Source organism: Rattus norvegicus, chromosome 20, assembly GCF_021556685.1.
Source record: "Rattus norvegicus strain SHRSP/BbbUtx chromosome 20, alternate assembly SHRSP_T2T, whole genome shotgun sequence".
NCBI lineage: Eukaryota > Metazoa > Chordata > Mammalia > Rodentia > Muridae > Rattus > Rattus norvegicus.
This window is the reverse complement of record NC_141553.1, coordinates 43,102,018-43,122,475: the sequence shown is the minus strand read 5'-3', so window position 1 is coordinate 43,122,475 and position 20,458 is coordinate 43,102,018.

Below are 20,458 nucleotides of genomic sequence, written 5' to 3'. Positions count from 1 at the left end.
ACAAGTGGATATTAGCCCAAAAGCTCGATTTGTCCAAGATGCAATCCGCAGACCTCATGAAGCTCTAGAAGAAGGACGACCAAAATGTAGATGAGCAGAGAGCAAAGGGACAGCCATTCAGATCTTGCCCCACATGTGGCGCACATATATATATCCACCAAAACTAGATAAGATTGATGAAGTTAAGAAGGGCATGCTGATAGGAACTGGATTTCTCCTGAGAGACACAGCCAGAACGTGTCAAATACAGAGGCTAATGCTAGCAATAAACCACTGAACTGAGAACGGGACCCCCGTTGGAAGAATTAAAGAAAGTGTTGAAAGAGCTGAAAGGACTTGCAACCCCATAAGAACAACAATGCCAACCAACCAGATCTTCCAGGGACTAAACAACTCCCCAAAGACTATACATGGACTGATCCATGGCACCACTGCATATGTAGCAGAGGATGGCCTTGTTGGGTACCAATGGAAGGAGAAGCCCTTGGTCCTGCCAAGGTTGGATCCTCAGTATAAGGGAATGCTGGGGGATTAAGAGGCAATGGATGGGGAAGGGAACACTCTTATAGATGAAGGGGAAAGGGAGGAGTTAGGGGGCTTATGAATAGGAAACTGGGAAAGGGAACAACATTTTAAATGTAAATAAAGAATTATCCAATAAAAAAAGATATTGGGTATTTTTGTTTTTTTCATGGAATATCTTGGTTTCTCCATCTATGTTGATTAATAGTTTTGCTGGGTATAGTAGCCTGGGCTGGCATTTCTGTTTTCTTAGTGTCTGTATGTCCTATACCCAGGATCTTCTGGCTTTTGGAGTCTCTGTTGAGAATTCTGGTATAATTCTGACAGGTCTTCCTTTATATGTTACTTGACCTTTTTCTCCCTACTGCCTTTAATATTCTGTCTTTGTTTTGTGCATTTGGTGTTTTGATTATTTTGTGATGGGAGTGGTTTCTTTTCTGGTCCAGTCTACTTTGGATTATGTATGTTTCTTGTATGTTCATGCACATCTCTTTCTTTAACTAGAGAAAATTTCTTCTATAATTTTGTTAAGATATTTTCTGACCCTTTAAATCTGGAATCTTCACTATCTTCTATACCTGTTATCCTCAGGTTTGTTTTGTCCATTGTGTCCTGAGTTTCCTGGATAGTATGGGTTTGGAGCTTTTTGCATTTTTCATTTTATTTGACTATTGTGACAATCTTTTATATGGTATCTTCTCTACCTGAGATTCTCTCTTCTATCTCTTGCAGTCTCATCAGTGACTCCAGATTTTGTTCCTAGGTTTACTATCTCCAGGGTTGTCTCCCATCGTGATTTTTTTTATTGTTTCTATTTCCATTTCTGGATTCTAGAAATATTTGTTCAATTCCTTCACCTTTTTAGTTGTGTTTTCCTGTAATCCTTTAATGGTTATTTATGTTTCCTCTTTAAAGGCTTCTACTTGTTTACTTGTGTTGTCCTGTCTTTCTTTATGGGAGTGAGTTATTTAGGTCCTTCTTAAAGTCCTCTATCATCATCATAAGATGTGATTTTTAGTTACAAATCTTTCTTTTTTGGTGTGTTGGGGTATCCAGAACTTGCTGTGGTGCTAGCTTCTGATGATGCCTTGGTTTCTGTTGCTTAGTTTTTGAGCTTGCTTCTTACCATCTTCTTATCTCTGGTGCTAGTTGGTCTTGCTGTCCCTGATAGTAGCTGTCTCTCCTGTGATCTTAGGTGTATCAGCTCTCCTGGGAGGCCAGCTCTCTATGGTCAGGATTTGGGTCTGGAAAACTGTGCCACAGGGTAAACCCCAGGGTGTACAGATGGAGACTGGAAAGAGCCTGTTCCCAGTTGCTCTGCTGTTCCTAAGTTGTCTTCTGGCCAGTCCCTCTTTGGTCAGTTATTCTAGCAAAAACATTCGTCTCAACTGTGGACTTAGGAGTGGCAGCACTCCTGGGAGACTAGCTCTCTCCAGGCAGGATTTTTGTACAAAGAGCTGTGCCATAGGTTTAACTCTGAGGCATGCAGATGGAGACAGGTTGTGTGTTATTATGGGGACAGGTTCTATTATATAACTCAGTTTGGTCTTGAACCCTGATCCTTCTGATTCCTTTGAAGTCCTCAAGCTCAGCACCTGAATGCCTTGTGCCGGCTCAGCCTGTGTGTAAACCCTACTGTCAGTTTTGCTGAAAATCTTTTTTGAATTGGTTAATATGTCAGAATTTTCTTCCTTGTAATTTTGAATAATTTTCCTTTTCATGTGCATCAGAAGTTTTGTTCTGCCATTCATTATTAATGGAATTTGGGTTTCTTTAATATTATTTATTTATTTATTTATTTATTTATTTATTTATTTATTTATTTATTTATTTATATGTTTGTTTGCTTATTATCTTTTTTCTTTTCTCGGAGCGTGGGACCAAACCCAGGGCCTTGTGCTTGCTAGGCAAGCGCTCTACCAGTGAGCTAAATCCCCAACCCCACCTTATTATCTTTATTCATTTTTTCTCATATATTTTGTCCTCCTGACCACATTTACCCCTCCCTCCATTCCTCTCAGTCTCCCTGCTCCATCTCTAGATCTATTCCTCATCTGCTTATATTCAGGAAACTGTAGGCTGCCCAGAAATATCAACAAAGTAAATCATAACAAATTACACTAAGACTAAGCACAGACACTCACAACAAGGCTAGACAAGGCAACCCACTAGGAAGAAGAGGGTTCCAAGAGCAGGCAGAAGAATCAGAAATAGCCCTGCCTGCCACACTGCCTCTGCTAGGAGTCCGCCAAGGACACTAAGCTACATAATCAAAGTATATGTGCAGAGGTCCTAGGTCAGAACCATCCAGGCTTCATGACTGTCACTTTAGTCTCTGAGGACTCTGCTTAGTTCATTCTGTGGGCCAGGATTTTATAGAGTCCTTGATTTATCTGGTTTTTAGAATCCATTCTTCTTCTCTTTTGGAGGGTTCCCTAGGTTCTGTCTAATGTTTGACTATAGGCATCTGCAACCATCAGTTGCTAGATGAACCTCTTGGTTAGATTCTGATCCATGTATATAGCAGAATACCATTAGTAATTATTTCACTGACTTTTTTCTTTTTAATTTGCTCGTCATGTTTGGTTCTATAATAGGTCTCTGGACTATACAGATGCTGGTTCCTGGCTCTCTCTAGGCAGTGTCAAGAGTCAGTTCCCTCTCCTGTTATAGGCCTCAAGTTGGACCAGTCATTCCAGAAGTTTTGAGTTACTATTACCCCAGCATATCTTACAGGCAGGACAAATTATACATTAAAGGCTTTTTGGCTAGGTCGGTGGTCCAGTTCCACCACAGGAAGCCTTACCTTGTTACAGAAAATGAATGGCCTGTCCAGACTCCATTTCCCCCATAATTAGGAGTCTTCACTAGGGACAGACACTCTTAGAAATATTGCTGCTTTGATCATAGACATAGAAAGGGTAAGTCTTACCTTTAATTATTTTGACCGTACATCAATATGTTGATTTTTGATTCATATCAAAAAGTAGACTACTAGTTCTATTTTCACTTTCTAAAAGAAACATTATGGATGCTTGTCACAGTAATGTCTCTTACATTTACACCAACAGTGTACATGCATCCTCATTTCACTATATCTTTGAAAATAGTACTACTTCTCATTTCAGCAGTAGTCAGTTTTATTATTCAGTTCTGTTAATTTTTTTTATTAATTTGAGTATTTCTTATATACATTTCGAGTGTTATTCCCTTTCCCGGTTTCCGGGCCAACATCCCCTCCCCCTCCCCTTCTTTATGGGTGTTCCCCTCCCCACCCTCCCCCCATTGCCGCCCTCCCCCCAACAATCTAATTCACTGGGGGTTCAGTCTTAGCAGGACCTAGGGCTTCCCCTTCCACTGGTGCTCTTACTAGGATATTCATTGCTACCTATGAGGTCAGAGTCCAGGGTCAGTCCATGTATAGTCTTTAGGTAGTGGCTTAGTCCCTGGAAGCTCTGGTTGCTTGGCATTGTTGTACATATGGGGTCTCGAGCCCCTTCAAGCTCTTCCAGTTCTTTCTCTGATTCCTTCAACGGGGGTCCTATTCTCAGTTCAGTGGTTTGCTGCTGGCATTCGCCTCTGTGTTTGCAGTATTCTGGCTGTGTCTCTCAGGAGCGATCTACATCCGGCTCCTGTCGGCCTGCACTTCTTTGCTTCATCCATCTTGTCTAATTGGATGGCTGTATATGCATGGGCCACATGAAGGGCAGGCTCTGAATGGGTGTTCCTTCTGTGTCTGTTTTAATCTTTGCCTCTCTATTCCCTGCCAAGGGTATTCTTGTTCCCCTTTTAAAGAAGGAGTGAAGCATTCACATTTTGATCATCCGTCTTGAGTTTCATTTGTTCTAGGCATCTAGGGTAATTCAAGCATTTGGGCTAATAGCCACTTATCAATGAGTGCATACCATGTATGTTTTTCTGTGATTGGGTTAGCTCACTCAGGATGATATTTTCCAGTTCCAACCATTTGCCTACGAATTTCATAAAGTCATTGTTTTTGATAGCTGAGTAATATTCCATTGTGTAGATGTACCACATTTTCTGTATCCATTCCTCTGTTGAAGGGCATCTGGGTTCTTTCCAGTTTCTGGCTATTATAAATAAGGCTGCCATGAACATAGTGGAGTACGTGTCTTTTTTATATGTTGGGGCATCTTTTGGGTATATGCCCAAGAGAGGTATAGCTGGATCCTCAGGCAGTTCAATGTCCAATTTTCTGAGGAACCTCCAGACTGATTTCCAGAATGGTTGAACCAGTCTGCAAGCCCACCAACAATGGAGGAGTGTTCCTCTTTCTCTGCATCCTCGCCAGCATCTGCTGTCACCTGAGTTTTTGATCTTAGCCATTCTCACTGGTGTGAGGTGAAATCTCAGGGTTGTTTTGATTTGCATTTCCCTTATGACTAAAGATGTTGAACATTTCTTTAGGTGTTTCTCAGCCATTCAGCATTCCTCAGCTGTCAATTCTTTGTTTAGCTCTGAACCCCATTTTTTAATAGGGTTATTTGTCTCCCTGCGGTCTAACTTCTTGAGTTCTTTGTATATTTTGGATATAAGGCCTCTATCTGTTGTAGGATTGGTAAGATCTTTTCCCAATCTGTTGGTTGCCGTTTTGTCCTAACCACAGTGTCCTTTGCCTTACAGAAGCTTTGCAGTTTCATGAGATCCCATTTGTCGATTCTTGATCTTAGAGCATAAGCCATTGGTGTTTGGTTCAGGAAATTTTTTCCAGTGCCCATGTGTTCCAGATGCTTCCCTAGTTTTTCTTCTATTAGTTTGAGTGTGTCTGCTTTGATGTGGAGGTCCTTGATCCACTTGGACTTAAGCTTTGTACAGGGTGATAAGCATGGATCGATCTGCATTCTTCTACATGTTGACCTCCAGTTGAACCAGCACCATTTGCTGAAAATGCTATCTTTTTTCCATTTGATGGTTTTGGCTCCTTTGTCAAAAACCTAGTGACCATAGGTGTGTGGGTTCATTTCTGGGTCTTCAATTCTGTTCCATTGGTCTAACTGTCTGTCTCTGTACCAATACCATGCAGTTTTTATCACTATTGCTCTGTAATACTGCTTGAGTTCAGGGATAGTGATTCCCCCTGAAGTCCTTTTATTGTTGAGGATAGTTTTAGCTATCCTGGGTTTTTTGTTATTCCAGATGAATTTGCAAATTGTTCTGTCTAACTCTTTGAAGAATTGGATTGGTATTTTGATGGGGATTGCATTGAATCTGTAGATTGCTTTTGGTAAAATGGCCATTTTTACTATATTAATCCTGCCAATCCATGAGCATGGGAGATCTTTCCATCTTCTGAGGTCTTCTTCAATTTCTTTCTTCAGAGTCTTGAAGTTCTTATTGTACAAATCTAGTTCTGTTAATTTTTGAGGTATGCAAGAGTTGGATTTCTACATTTTAATCTTACTAGCAGAATCTTACTCTTTCCAGTTTAGTGAACCAACACACCTTTTGCTAATTTCCATTAGGCTAAACCTCTTGCCCTTAGTCAGAACTAAAATACAAAATTAGGTTTGGCTCTGTCATATAAGTTTCTTGAGACAAAACATCTACTGATACATGAGAGTCACTTTTAATTTCTGCATTCCCGATGGAGAAAAATACCAGAATCATTCTGTCTTTCAAAATTTAATAAACAGTAATTTCTAATTTCTCCTATTAATTATCATGTATCATTTTAACTTTGCCTCATTTAATTTGTGGGTGATTGTTAATATTTTCTTCTCTCTTCTTGTCTATCATCTCTATCTATCTATCTATCTATCTATCTATCTATCTATCTATCTATCTATCTATCTATCATCTATCTACCTATCCATCCATCTATCCATCTACTATCTATCTATCTATATATCTATCACCCACCACTCGCCTATCTATCACCAATCTGTCCTCTCCCTCTCCCCCCTCTCTTTCTCTCTCATCTGCTTGAAAAGATGGGATGATTCTATGTATAACAGCAAAGATACCTGAATAGGCATCTGAGGATTAGCTTCTAAGGTATCAAATATCACCCAGGCTAAAATAAAAGAATACATAAAATGAAAAAGAAAAGTCCTCCTATCAGTTGACAACTACAACAGAGGCAGAGTACATTGCTCTAAGGAACTGTGCAAACTCAGGACTGTTCAAGGAAGTATAAGCATCCAAGGATATTCACCATATCACAGAAGTTCCAAGAAAAAGAATTTCAGCTGCCAACTCTTTTTGGCATTATCCTAGAGGCCATAATGAAGGTTAGATTATGAATTCAAATTCCACATGACAATGAGCCAGGAAAGAATGTGTCTTACCTTGGTGGACTGTGGATTTGCTTGAGAGAGTGAGAGAGCATATGAATGCAACCAGAAGCTCAACTTTCTGGTACAGTAAGAAGAAGAACTATGATACATTAGAAAGAGGCATAACTTGGGTCCAAGCTCTTTAAGATGGGTTCTCAAGTCAATTTTCTTGGTGTTGGCCAAGGAAAAGTTTCCAAGCTGTGCTGGATCCCCAGCTCAAAAATGCTGGGAAAGATAATGAGCAGTGATTCTTTCTGAGTCTGTCCTTTCATAGACTACACAATAAATTGATTCAACTTTATTTTCAGTTTCCACTCATATCGTTGTGGGATCCATGCAGTGACCTTGGAGAACTTCAGTTACAGGTGCAGTTTAGATACCATGAATAATAGTAAGGAGCGATGGTAACTTGGTCTGATAATTGTAGACTGAAAGATGTCTGTGAGTGTAAAGTGGCAGCTATAACTCAGTTGAGTGTAGCTTGGCATACATAAGATCTTAGTTTTGATCACCACTACCATTAAATATATAATGAAATGAATGATTCTTATATTACACTGTCTAATATGGGCGTGGCCATGGTTTTGACTTTTGGAAGTAATCTGAGGGTAGCATTGATAGATCAGTTCCTCTAATCTATATGTCAAAAATTCAATTCTGGAATGTTATATGAAAATTTCAGTTAGATAGCAGGCTGGAGAAATGGCTTAGTTGTTAATGTGCATGCTATAGAAACATGAGATTCTGTCTTTGATTCCTTGAACCCAGGTACAATTTCAACATATATGCAAGCCCTTACAATTCAATGCCTAGGAGGCAGACGTAAGCAGATGCCTGAGGCTCATTGCTAGCCAGACAATTAAATTGTTATAATTCAGATTCAGTGAGAAAATTTAGCCCCCCCCCAAAAAAAAGTAAAGGGGAGAGCAATTCAATAAAATTGAATATCAGGTTGTGGCCTGTATACACATGTGAAGAAGGGTGCATAAGCATCCACATACACTGCACACACGCACACATGTACACATGCAAACACATGCATACATGCAAGCATACGCACACATTTTTATTTAAAAGATATGCTTTTGTTTTGTTTTAAGTCACCTAATCTGAAAGGAGTTTTCATGTGCCCAAGACCAGTTTTTTTTTTTTTAACCACTCCCATATGCCTACAGGTAAGTCAAATGTTCCACGTCTACTTCACTGCCTTTGGGTATTTTGAAATCTAATATCTGCTTGTGGCTTTGTTGTATAACATTAAATGACTTTTGTTTTACTCTACTTAAAATCCAACTTTGTATCGAATCTAAAATTAAAGAGGTTAGTTATAATTCCTAGCTATTTCTTATAATACGTAAGGATGAACTAGTATTACAATGTCATCCTTTTTCTGTCAGTCATCTAGAAGCCTCGTCTTTAGCTACTTTGACAAGCTTACCAGAGCTTTGTAACCAAATTAGGAAATAGTCTGTAAAATGTTCCTGAAAGCTCCTTGTGAGGAAGGTAACAGCATATCTAATGATCAGTGAGGGAATTTGATGCCTGAAAAGTAAGTGTACTCAAAAAGGTTGACTCCAGGTCTCTCTAATTGAACAATGCAAAACGATAATCTTTGATTCCTATTCTGTCTCCAGCCCTTAAATACAAGGCTGATTTTTCATTATTGTAAGCAGTACTATGATATAGTAGATGTCCACTGGCATTTGTCAAGTGAATAAATGGATGGAAGGAAGAGAGGTAATATAGACGTACAGATAATGATGGTAAATTACTAATTACTATACTGTAAGAACTCATAGCTGATGCATATACCATGATCACTAGGCATATAAGGAGAAAGTATGGCATGTGTTCTAAGAATAAATGTGGAAAAATATTCTAGGCAGAAGCTAGTTTCAACCTGAGTGGGAGGTTGTCGTATATATGAACTCCAAAGTACATAATTTGAAACAATTAGAGATGATTGAGAAATTGATAAATTATATTTAATTCTTCCTTTAAAAGAATGACTCATTTATAAATATCTTTCATAGTCTGGGGCAAAGGTCCCATGGTGAGAACTATGGAAGATCCTAAATCGACTTTGATTTTAGAGTTGGAAAGGTAACACTTTCTGATGTGTAGGCTCTTACAACTCACTGCTGTCTTCCCTCCAGTGAGTCTATTAACCATTTACCAGTGATGGCTAGAATGAGCTTTATAGAACAACAGTACTTAGCATCTAATTTATTAATAAGTTCATCTACTGATCAAACAAAGTGCTATTAGCTAACCTATTTTGTTTGTGAAGGAAGGCAATTTAAGGCCAGTGATTCCGATAATAGTTTACAATCAATCAACTGACTCAATAGATCAACATAGTATCTCATAATGAGCCATGAGGGAGAAAAAAATATAGTTGCCAACTTAATCATTTCAATCAATAGTGGAATGAAAGATAGACATTATGTTATTAGTTAGTTTCCTCATGAGCAGATTAACAATTTATATACAACTATGAATTGTAGGTAAAATTAGATTTACCAATATATAAAAAAAAGAGTCAATGGCTTGGCTTATTCTTTTAAGTATTAAGACATAATCATCTGTAGTTATGTTTTATGCTTCAAATTGGTACATTAGTTTGCATGCATATTTTTCTGAAAAAAATGCATTATCAAACACTGGTTCTGGTTTGTGTACAGACATTGAATCTGGTTCTATTTTTCATTTTTTTTTTCGGAGCTGGGGACGGAACCCAGGGCCTTGTACTTGCTAGGCAAGCGCTCTACCACTGAGCTAAATCCCCAACCCCTGGTTCTATTTTTCTATGTAGAAGTTGGGTTTTGGCTTTGATATATGGAAAGTAGTTCTGGTTCTCATTTACATTACCATTTTCATTTTGCTTTATTAATGAGTAAGTTCCTCCAGTTTTTATCCTTTTAATTTTGTGCTGTATTGAATATGTAGCATTTGTAATTCTTTGTCTCCATACTGTGTGGTACTGAAATGGTGATTAAGATAAAGGGTTTCCTAGAAAGGAGGTTCCAATTGGGAAAGAATAGAATGAGAGAGCTACTCTAAGCTCATCAGTAAGAAAAGGTGGTGAGTGAAACCTCAGTCAATACATGGAGACTGATGATCCTTGATTCAGAGGGCCATGGATTAGAGAGGCTGATGGTAGCTGTGAATCAGCATATATGACTAATTAGAATTGTTAAATTCAGGATGCAGGATTGCTCTGTGATTAAGAGCACTTGCTGCTCTTCCAGAAGAAGAGTTCTGCTCCCGGCACCCAAGTCAGCAAACTTACACCTATCTGTAACTCTAGTCTAAGGGATGTGATGTCCTCATTTGGCACCATTTGTCCTCATTTGGATACCATGAGGCATATACACATGTAGCATATACGACCAGAGGTGCATAAATAGAAATAGAAAATTATAACTTAAAAATAAATTGTACTAAAGAATATATAAGAGATGTTACCCTTATACAGTGTTGGGCTACAGGTCAGATGAAATAGGGTATGAAAAATCCTTACAATTTTGAAAACTGATTTTTTTCTACAGAAAACTAAATATACAATATCCATTCACAAAGAATTCTACTCACTCTTTCACACCAAGCCATCCTTCAATCACATGTTGTCAAAAGTTTAGTCTGTCAGCACTATACTATATTGTATATCATTGTTAGTTCTCAAAACAGTTCAGTAAGACTTGGATTTTAAATCAACATTTATTGGACTAATAGTAATGTTATTATTTTGATTATTTGGAGTTTTTGAAAATGACAATCATTTATTATACTCAAAGATTAGGAAACTTGATTTTTCCAATAAATCACATGTCTGTTGCTATGATAAAAATACACTCATATAAAGCTACTTAGGGAAGAAAAGGTTTATTTTAGCTCACAACTCTAGTAGACAATTCATTATTGTAGGGAAGTCAAGGGGTCTCAAACCTAAAACAGGTAGTCACATCGTATCCATAGTCAGAAGTAAAAAGAAGTAAAATCATTCATTCTAATACTCAGTTGACTTTTTTTATTTTTGTATATCCACAACTGAAATCCAGGGAATGGTGCTACCCATAGTAGGCTAAGTCTTCCCAGATCAATCAACATTTTTAAGACAATACCCCACAGACATGATCAAAGGCTAAGCTGATCAATATTGTCCCTCATTGAGACTCTCTTCTTAGGTGAATATAAATTGTGTCAAGGTCACAATTAAAATGAACCAGTATAGCTGGTATTTAACTTATTTAAATTAAAGGTTTTCATATTCATATTACATAAAAGTTTGATATAATTTTATTAAACTGTGGCACATAGCAAATGTGTACAATTTATTATTATATAAAGACTAAAATAGACATATTATTGACAGAAATATTAAAGTAAATATTTCAATGCTTAATAATTAAACACAGTGGTTTCTGTACACTAGTATATATTTTAAGGAAAAAATCAAGACACTTCGTTTTGTTTGTATATTTATATGCTTAAGAAAATGGAATAAATGTATTTTCATTGTAACTTATTGTCAACATGCTTACTGTTAGATGATAGAAAAACAGCCATGGTGAAGAGTTAATTGCATGGCTAGGATATGAAAAATCTTTATTTGATGCAGACAAATGATTTAACAGAATTCATGGGGGAGAATTAACCTGTAACTCATGTGGTTTTTGGTTTAACCACTGCCCACAAGACATTTCTTTACAATTTAAAGCTTAAAAATGTGATTTCTCTCCATCTTTAGTTGTTTTCTTACTTGAGCCTTCTCATCAGGAAATTCTTTCAAAGAATAAATTATTAAAACCCTAAAGTATCACTTCTCGGCCTTTTGGCTAAGATCAAGTTTAAAACCCTCAAGGATTAGAAGTCTTTAAACACCTCAGCTAAAGTTCAAACCTCTTATTTCTGAGGACAGATGGGAAAAAATGTTAAAGCTTGAACAGATTCATTGCTTGGCTTTCACAGTCCATGACAAATCTAATCGTGTGCTACTTTTCTCATTACTCGGTAATGTGAATGGCATCTGTGTAAAATATGCTCACAATTAAATGATTTTCCGCAGTCACGTGTGTGTGCTTTGGTCTCTGTCCATTTCTAATTGGGTTTGTGCTGGAGTAAAGGGCTTGGGGTTGCATTACACATGTCCTGGAACTGCCACAGAGAAACAGGGCAACTGTGAGAAGAAGCAATGGGAGCCTCTTAACACACCTTTTCATGCTGAGACTCCAGACTGGCTTTTCTCTCATCTTCAAATGCCAGATTTTTAAGTACACTTAAGGAAATAAAACAGCTGTCATTATCTGGTTAATAATTTAAAATAAATAAATAATTATTAGAATTTCTTGCAACACAAGAAAAAATGCTTTTAGAGATCTAGGCACTTGCCAGTGGAGGCACGGATGACATGAGCAGCAAAATTTTATAAAACGTCTCTGCCTTTCATTTTCTGCAGCAGTGATGTGTTTTGGTTGCATAAAGAAGACTTTGAATCTAAGAAAGAAATGCTTCATTCTAAGGCAAAAATAGCTGTAACAGTGCTAGAATGATCTGAAAATGATTAAAAGAACTCTCATAAATTTATTCAACATAAATCACAGGAAGATTTTATAATTTACATTAATTTATTTGGGAGCAGGTCCTTCCTTTTGTTTCTGCAGTGCTGACTATAAGTGTTTTATAGACAAGAATGTAGGTAGTATGTCTTGAAAACAGAAGCACTTAGAATGCTGAATTAGCCTCTTTCTGTATAGAGAGAAATGACTATAATAGATTTTGAATTAAACTGTGTGTCTAGGCTAAGGTCTTGAACGGGCTAATGTCCATTAACAATCAACAAATTAGTAAATTGCCTTTATTGAAATTTCTTTTCTCAACCTAATGGTTTGTTTAACTGATGGCTGATGTGACCATTAGGGGCTATTAGCATGTTAAGAGGGTATTAAATAAGGCCAACAGTTGGCCTTAAAAACAAAAGGATAAATACAGCACAATTTATTATTTTGCTGGGCTAAGCAAACAGAGTTTCAATACATTACTGCCTTCTGACAATGCCAGTAGTCATCTGTTGAATACATATTTGTCTGGGTTAGGAACAAGAAGATCAGCAAATCTGTGATCTGCTCAACTCCAACTGGCCAAGCTGGCCTGCAGACATTAAATTCTGACTTGTGTGCATTGATTCATCTAAAAGTTTGTGTTCTCTTGGAATTTTCTGTCAAGTATCATTATGAACAATAAAAATGCTTATTGAAAGCAGATGTAGATGAAGCTGTCCTAACATAAAATTAGTTTCAAATGGACTCTGCATTGATGCAAAAGAAGCATCAAGAGAATTTTTTTAAAACCCTACTGCTGACTCTTCACCATTTTTAATATATACAGTGTCCTGTTATTGCTTTAAAAGCTAGGAAAACAGACCTAAGACCGCCATACAAAACAGTTGCTAACAAGAATCTCCTTACATTTGGTTTGCTTTTATTTGAGTCAAATCCCTGTTTTCGGTTTGATTGTTTTTTAGAATTGTTTTATTTTTGATACTTTATTTTAAAATAGACAAAATTGCTAAATCTGTGTCTGTCTTTCAGTCTCTGTGTCATTAACATGCTATTCCAGAAACATATACAGGTGCTGCTGTGTACTCGTTATTGAATATTAATAAATTCACAAGCTACCTTGGCTTAATTAGCTGCATTTTACCAGGTAGCCCATGGTTACCTTGATGGTTGGCCATTGGCAGACTTGTCATTTTATTTAAAATGTATTAATGATATTATCTCAGATTATGATTATACCTCACATAGATATGTATGTAAACATGGAAGTTATAGAATGCCTAGAAAACTGCTAAAAGATATATCCAAAATGGCCTTATTGGATACACAATAGAAATGTAAAGGGTCACAGAAGGCGCTTAGGTAAGGGCACAAGTAATTCAGTTGGAGAACTATTGGGAAGCCATAATTGGACCTTGGGGCAAGGTACTGGGTTCTAATGAATGGACAGATGTGCAATAAATGCACACAGGATTTTGGCCATAATTCAGTAAATCTATTACATTGTTACGAGACCTTGCTGATGAATATCATGTGTTCAAACTATTGTCTGAGCACAAGCCAATCTGTTTTGTTAAGGTTGTAAGTGGTATCTGTTCTAGTTTGCTTTCTATTGCTATGAAAAATATGACTTTGATCAAAAGCATCTTTTGGGTGTTTGCTTGACCGAAATGTTTCAACCACAGCCCATCACTGAGGGAAACCAAAGCAGGAACTCAAACTGTATAGAAACCTAGAGGTAGGGATTGAAGACCATGGAGGAATATTGTTTACATGGCTTGCCACGGCTTGCTCAGTCTGCTTTCTTATACCATATGGGACCACCCGCCTAGTGCTGGTGTTGGCCACATTAGCGTCATAAATAATTAATCAAGAAAATACCCTGCAGACCTGCTCTCTGGCCAGTCTGAGGGAAGCATTTTCTCAGCTGAGGTTCTCTCCTACCAGATGACACTAACTTGTGTCAAGTTGATGAAAACGCTAGGCGTCACAGTGCATTGTGTATAACTTATACACAGGTATAACTTAGCAGTCTGCCGAGTGTTGGTGTGAGTTCGTTAAAGGCATGCATGTTCTCAAAGAAGTGTTCATTCTCGTTTCGCATCTGCATATTCCGGTTTGAAAATGGAGTCATTCAGAGCTAAGCACGTCTTAAAAGCTGCTGTTTCACATAATATATAATAACTTAGAACAGGACGAAGCCAGCTACATTGTGTTTTCCAGGGGCGATATAGGAAATATCATTTGCAACAGACCCTGAATACCATTTTAATGTAACCTCACTGTTACTAGGATCTCACTGTGGTCCCTCCTTGATCCTGTGTATCAAAAGAGTCCACAGGAAACACGCAGAATATAGTGCATAATACAAGTGGAATTGATTCCAAGACAAAGTGAAACATTTTGGTAATGTCTAGACTCTCTCGAGGAACCAATAATGAGTTCAATAGTGCTTATGCTAATTTAAACTCCCAAAAGCAGTATATATAGGCATTAAGGGTCTGCTTTTGCTACATAGAGAATTTGAGGTTAAGGTGGGCTACATGGGGCACTACATCAAATAGCAGTAGCCCTAATAGCAGCAGTGAAGTGGAGAAGACATTAAACTGAAACAATACCTTTGATTCGATACAAGGTTAGCTTTAGTACACATATATAGGCATGATGTTTGGCTTCTGCATTGACTGGTAGAGAGAACAAAATGTGGCAAGTTCTGTTGTATGGGAGATGAGTATAAAACCATATAAACCTAATCTTTGATAATATATATATAGAACCCAAAATCTTGATTGTGTTTTGGGCTAGGTAATGAAATGCCTGTCATTGGATGATTTGGATAATAAGGAAAACCTGTGTGTGTGTGTGTGTGTGTGTGTGTGTGTGTGTGTGTGTGCGTGTGTGTGTATGTGTGTGTGTGTGTATGTGTGTGTGTTTGTGTGTGTGTATCAGCATTTAACTGTGACTGGTAATGAACAGTGTGATGTTTCTGGGCTGCATTAAAGACCCTTGACCTTTGGGCATGAACAGACATTGAATTTGCTCACCATAGTTACTCTTTCTTGTCAATTTGATTGGATTTGAAATGGATTAGAAATCAGATTTCTGGGTGTGTCTGTGAAGACGTTTTCAGAGAAATTAACTGAGAATGGTAAAGCTATGTCCAGCGTAGGTGGTATTACTCCATGGACTAGGTCCTGGATTGCATAAAGAGCTTTGAGCACCGACACTTATCTCTTTCTGCTGACATTGGCTTACTGTGGTCAGATTCTTATGATTCCGAAACACACGCCTTCCATACAAGATGCCTAGACTCTCTTTTTAGGCTACATTCTGCAATAAAGTCATTTTTTCCCCCGACTTGGTGTGTATTTTCCTGCAGCAACAAAATAGGAACATATGGTTTTGTGTTATTTGAAGTACTCGTACACCAAAGTAGGACACTGAACTTTTCTAGTGAAATTAAAGATAGAATTTTCAAAGGCCATTGTTACATGTCAGGCTTTAGACAATTTTATTGAGAAGTTTAAGTGGAGCAGTCAATCATTCTGAAGGATCAATCCACAGAAATCATAGAGAGGGTCTTTTTAAGTGGAGATAAAGAAAGCTACTGAAGACCTCACTTGAAAACAAGTGAGAACTTTCGACATTTTTATGCCCAAGGAAACTGATTATAAAGAGCTATTGAAAATTTGTTTTTAAATTCTCAAAAACTAAAAGAAGTGCTTTGTACTCAGTGTTAACTCCATGTTCTGATAAAGTCCATATTTGCTGTGAAGCAGCCTAAAATGACACTGCGTGTGATCCTTGCCCATATTAGTTTACACCTCAATTACAAATTGCAAAAAATATATATATTTCACTACACTCCTAAACACTCCATGTCCTTTGTGAGGTCCAAGCATTAAGAAACATCTGTTCTCTATTCTTGTTCTGAGTATTTTGTTTCCTCTAAATTTAAGAACTGACAAACATAGGCAGCTGTCTTCCTTAATCTGAAGATACCTATGTGAACTTGTAGCTCCCAACTCTGAAGGCTAAGTAGAATACTCTCTGCCTGTGACTCCTTTAAACTATGTTTTCTCTGATAAAATGAACTCTTCCCCAGAACATTCTTTTCTGAAGACTGTAGTCAAGAAAAGGTCATTTCAAATCTGCTTTGTTATAGAAATTAAGAACACACAAACAAACGAGCAAAACCTTTCCTTCTTGAATCTTATGGAAGGACTTTTCTTTTACCGAGGGGTACTATTCATGTTTTAATCATTACACAGGGCAATAGAAAAATGTAAACACATTGCCCCAGGACAATGCCTTGCAGCTTTCTGTCTGACTCAGCTGTGTTTAGTCACTTCTAAATGCTGTCCGTTTACTCTCTTGGTGGTGATGGTTTTTCAGGCTCATGGTGAAAGGAGGTAAGGGATGTGTTATAGGATTGCCAAGTTCTCTTTCCCAGGAAGAAGCAGGATCTGAGGTCTAGTTCCTTTTACGTCTTGTGGGGATCATGCAAAAGTCAATTTTTAAATCGTGCACTATGCTTCGCTTCAAAAGAAGTAGGAAACTCCCTGCCTTTTATTGCAGTTTGGCCATTTAATTGATCCAATGACATAAAAATATGCATGGGCTAGTTAGTTCACATATAATCCAGTGATGGACTGGAGGGAATCAGATGCATGGTATGAGCAGAAGGAGATAAGCTGCTCCCTCTGAACAGTGACTAAAATTTGTGTATGCTGACCACTCACAAAGTACGTCCTAGTGTTTCCAAATAAACCATTGCATTATATGTCTCAGATTATATTAGACACTGAAAATTTGGTAATAAATTATTCCTCTGTGATTGACCTTTAAAGTTCATTTATACTTTCTTTAAGTGGAAAGCAGACACTTCATTTTGTGTGGATGCATTGACTCTTCTATCAGAGACAGATGCAATACGTGGAAGGACAATATGTCACAGGCAAAGTCTATGGAAGAGTAGTTCCCCTGGCAGTTCTTGGGGTTCAGATATCCCTATGGGCTGCAAGAAAGCAGATGAACAGCATTTTTCTGTAGCCAACCCCATGATCACGGAACTATCTGAGATTAGAGCTTAAGTTTTACCAATATACAAATGGAAAATAAAAATAAACTACTGTCCATAAGATGACTACATTTGTCTGATATGGTTTGTTACGTTTCCTATAATATAGAAAAAGAACAAGAAAAATTATGTTCTGGGACTGTGAAGTTTTACATAAAAATGTCTTACAGTTAACAAAAGCAAATAGTCATTCAGTAGTATAGAATAGCTTCTCTAATATTCAGGTTGAGTACTAACCTTCTCATTTAAAAGTTTCCCTATGAGATGATTTCAGAATAAATAATGCTGTGCTTCATCATTTGATCACATCGTTCTCAGCTGATAGTGCTGTTTGCAGGATGTTATGGAACTCCTTGGAGGTACCATCTTGGAGGCAGTACCTCACTGAGGCAGGGATTTGAGAAAGTCTGCCCTCCGTATCCCCGCGTGTCCAGTTCATTGCCTCCGTTCCATTGCAATTGATCATGTACCTTTCAGCTTTCCGCTTCTGTCTGCATGCCTACCTTGGGCTGCCATTTATGTCTAGCGATCATGGTTGCCATGTATGTCCAGCAATGATGGACTCTAATCACTTGGATTCATAAGCCAAAATAGACTCATTTTCAAAAAGCTACTTCTGCTCACAATGTTTCATCGTGGCAGAAAGGAAATTATTGAATAAAAATAGCAAAGAAAAAGCAACTCTCGTGAACCTGCATGTCAAAATATGAAGTGGTTTTCATCAGAATTAAAGTACATATATTTTCTGATCCTTGGACACATGGTTGTCATGGAAAGAATAGCACGAGGGGAAAGGGCATGGCCTAGGGATGCTAGATTCATCCCACATAAGCTCTTGGTTGATGTGTAAAAGTGGACAAGCTACTTGATCTCTCTCTGTCTTCAGTTAGCTTATGTATAAGAAGAACAGAATTAGTATAGGTGTTAATAAATATTAGTATATGTCATAGCCACAGTTTGGTTTAGTAAAATGACACAGTTAATCAGTAAGATATTTTAGAATGATAGGTAACAGTCTCAAAAGTGCTTTTATATTTTAAAATTTATTATAAGTAAAGGTTATTTTCAGTTCATGAACACATCCACAAGTTACATGCCATACAATTTAACGTTCTAGAAGCAAGACACATGGCTAGATAGATAAGTTGTGTGTTTATATCTCAGATGTAATTTAAGTAACTCAGACACAGTTAATGAATGTAATAAAAATTATAACCCAATGTAAGTTGATAGTTTAGCCCAAATTGGTGTTCGTTTTGCAAGTAGATCCAAGAATACCGAAGTGTCAAGTCTTAACTGGTAACACATCAAAAATAAGTCCCCTCCTTAAAAGTAGAAGCTTTGGTAAGTGTGAAATCATACAGGTAACCAGAGGAAGGCAAGCAGCTGGAAAAATGCTGTTTCTTATGTTCACACGTTGTAGCAATCATGAGCACTCATACTGCATGGCAATTCAAATTATAAATCTAACGTTGAGAAAAAGCCAAAGGTCTAAAATAGTCTACAATTGATTCTTACTGTCTTATATTTTATTTTATATATTTATTTTACTATTTCTATTATTGTCTCAACTATGAGACCTCAAGAAATCCAGCTCCTTGGGAGTTCTAAAAGAAGTTTCTGAACAAAAAGAAGCAAATACACCCAGGAGGAGTAGAAGGCAGGAAATAATCAAACTCAGAGCTGAAATCAACCAAGTAGAAACAAAAAGGACCATAGAAAGAATCAACAGAACCAAAAGTTGGTTCTTTGAGAAAATCAACAAGATAGATAAACCCCTAGCCAGACTAACGAGAGGACACAGAGAGTGCGTCCAAATTAACAAAATCAGAAATGAAAAGGGAGACATAACTACAGATTCAGAGGAAATTCAAAAAATCATCAGATCTTACTATAAAAACCTATATTGAACAAAACTTGAAAATCTTCAGGAAATGGACAATTTCCTAGACAGATACCAGGTATCGAAGTTAAATCAGGAACAGATAAACCAGTTAAACAACCCCATAACTCCTAAGGAAATAGAAGCAGTCATTAAAGGTCTCCCAACCAAAAAGAGCCCAGGTCCAGACGGGTTTAGTGCAGAATTCTATCAAACCTTCATAGAAGACCTCATACCAATATTATCCAAACTATTCCACAAAATTGAAATAGGTGGATCACTACCGAATACCTTCTACGAAGCCACAATTACTCTTATACCTAAACCACACAAAGACACAACAAAGAAAGAGAACTTCAGACCAATTTCCCTTATGAATATCGATGCAAAAATACTCAACAAAATTCTGGCAAACCGAATCCAAGAGCACATCAAAACAATCATCCACCATGATCAAGTAGGCTTCATCCCAGGCACACAGGGATGGTTTAATATACGGAAAACCATCAACGTGATCCATTATATAAACAAACTGAAAGAACAAAACCACATGATCATTTCATTAGATGCTGAGAAAGCATTTGACAAAATTCAACACCCCTTCATGATAAAAGTCCTGGAAAGAATAGGAATTCAAGGCCCATACCTAAACATAGTAAAAGCCATATACAGCAAACCAGTTGCTAACATTAAACTAAATGGAGAGAAACTTGAAGCAATCCCACTAAAATCAGGGACTAGACAAGGCTGCCCACTCTCTCCCTACTTATTCAATATAGTTCTTGAAGTTCTAGCCAGAGCAATCAGACAACAAAAGGAGGTCAAGGGGATACAGATCGGAAAAGAAGAAGTCAAAATCTCACTATTTGCAGATGATATGATAGTATATTTAAGTGATCCCAAAAGTTCCACCAGAGAACTACTAAAGCTGATAAACAACTTCAGCAAAGTGGCTGGGTATAAAATTAACTCAAATAAATCAGTTGCCTTCCTCTATACAAAAGAGAAACAAGCCAAGAGAGAAATTAGGGAAACGACACCCTTCATAATAGACCCAAATAATATAAAGTACCTCGGTGTGACTTTAACCAAGCAAGTAAAAGATCTGTACAATAAGAAC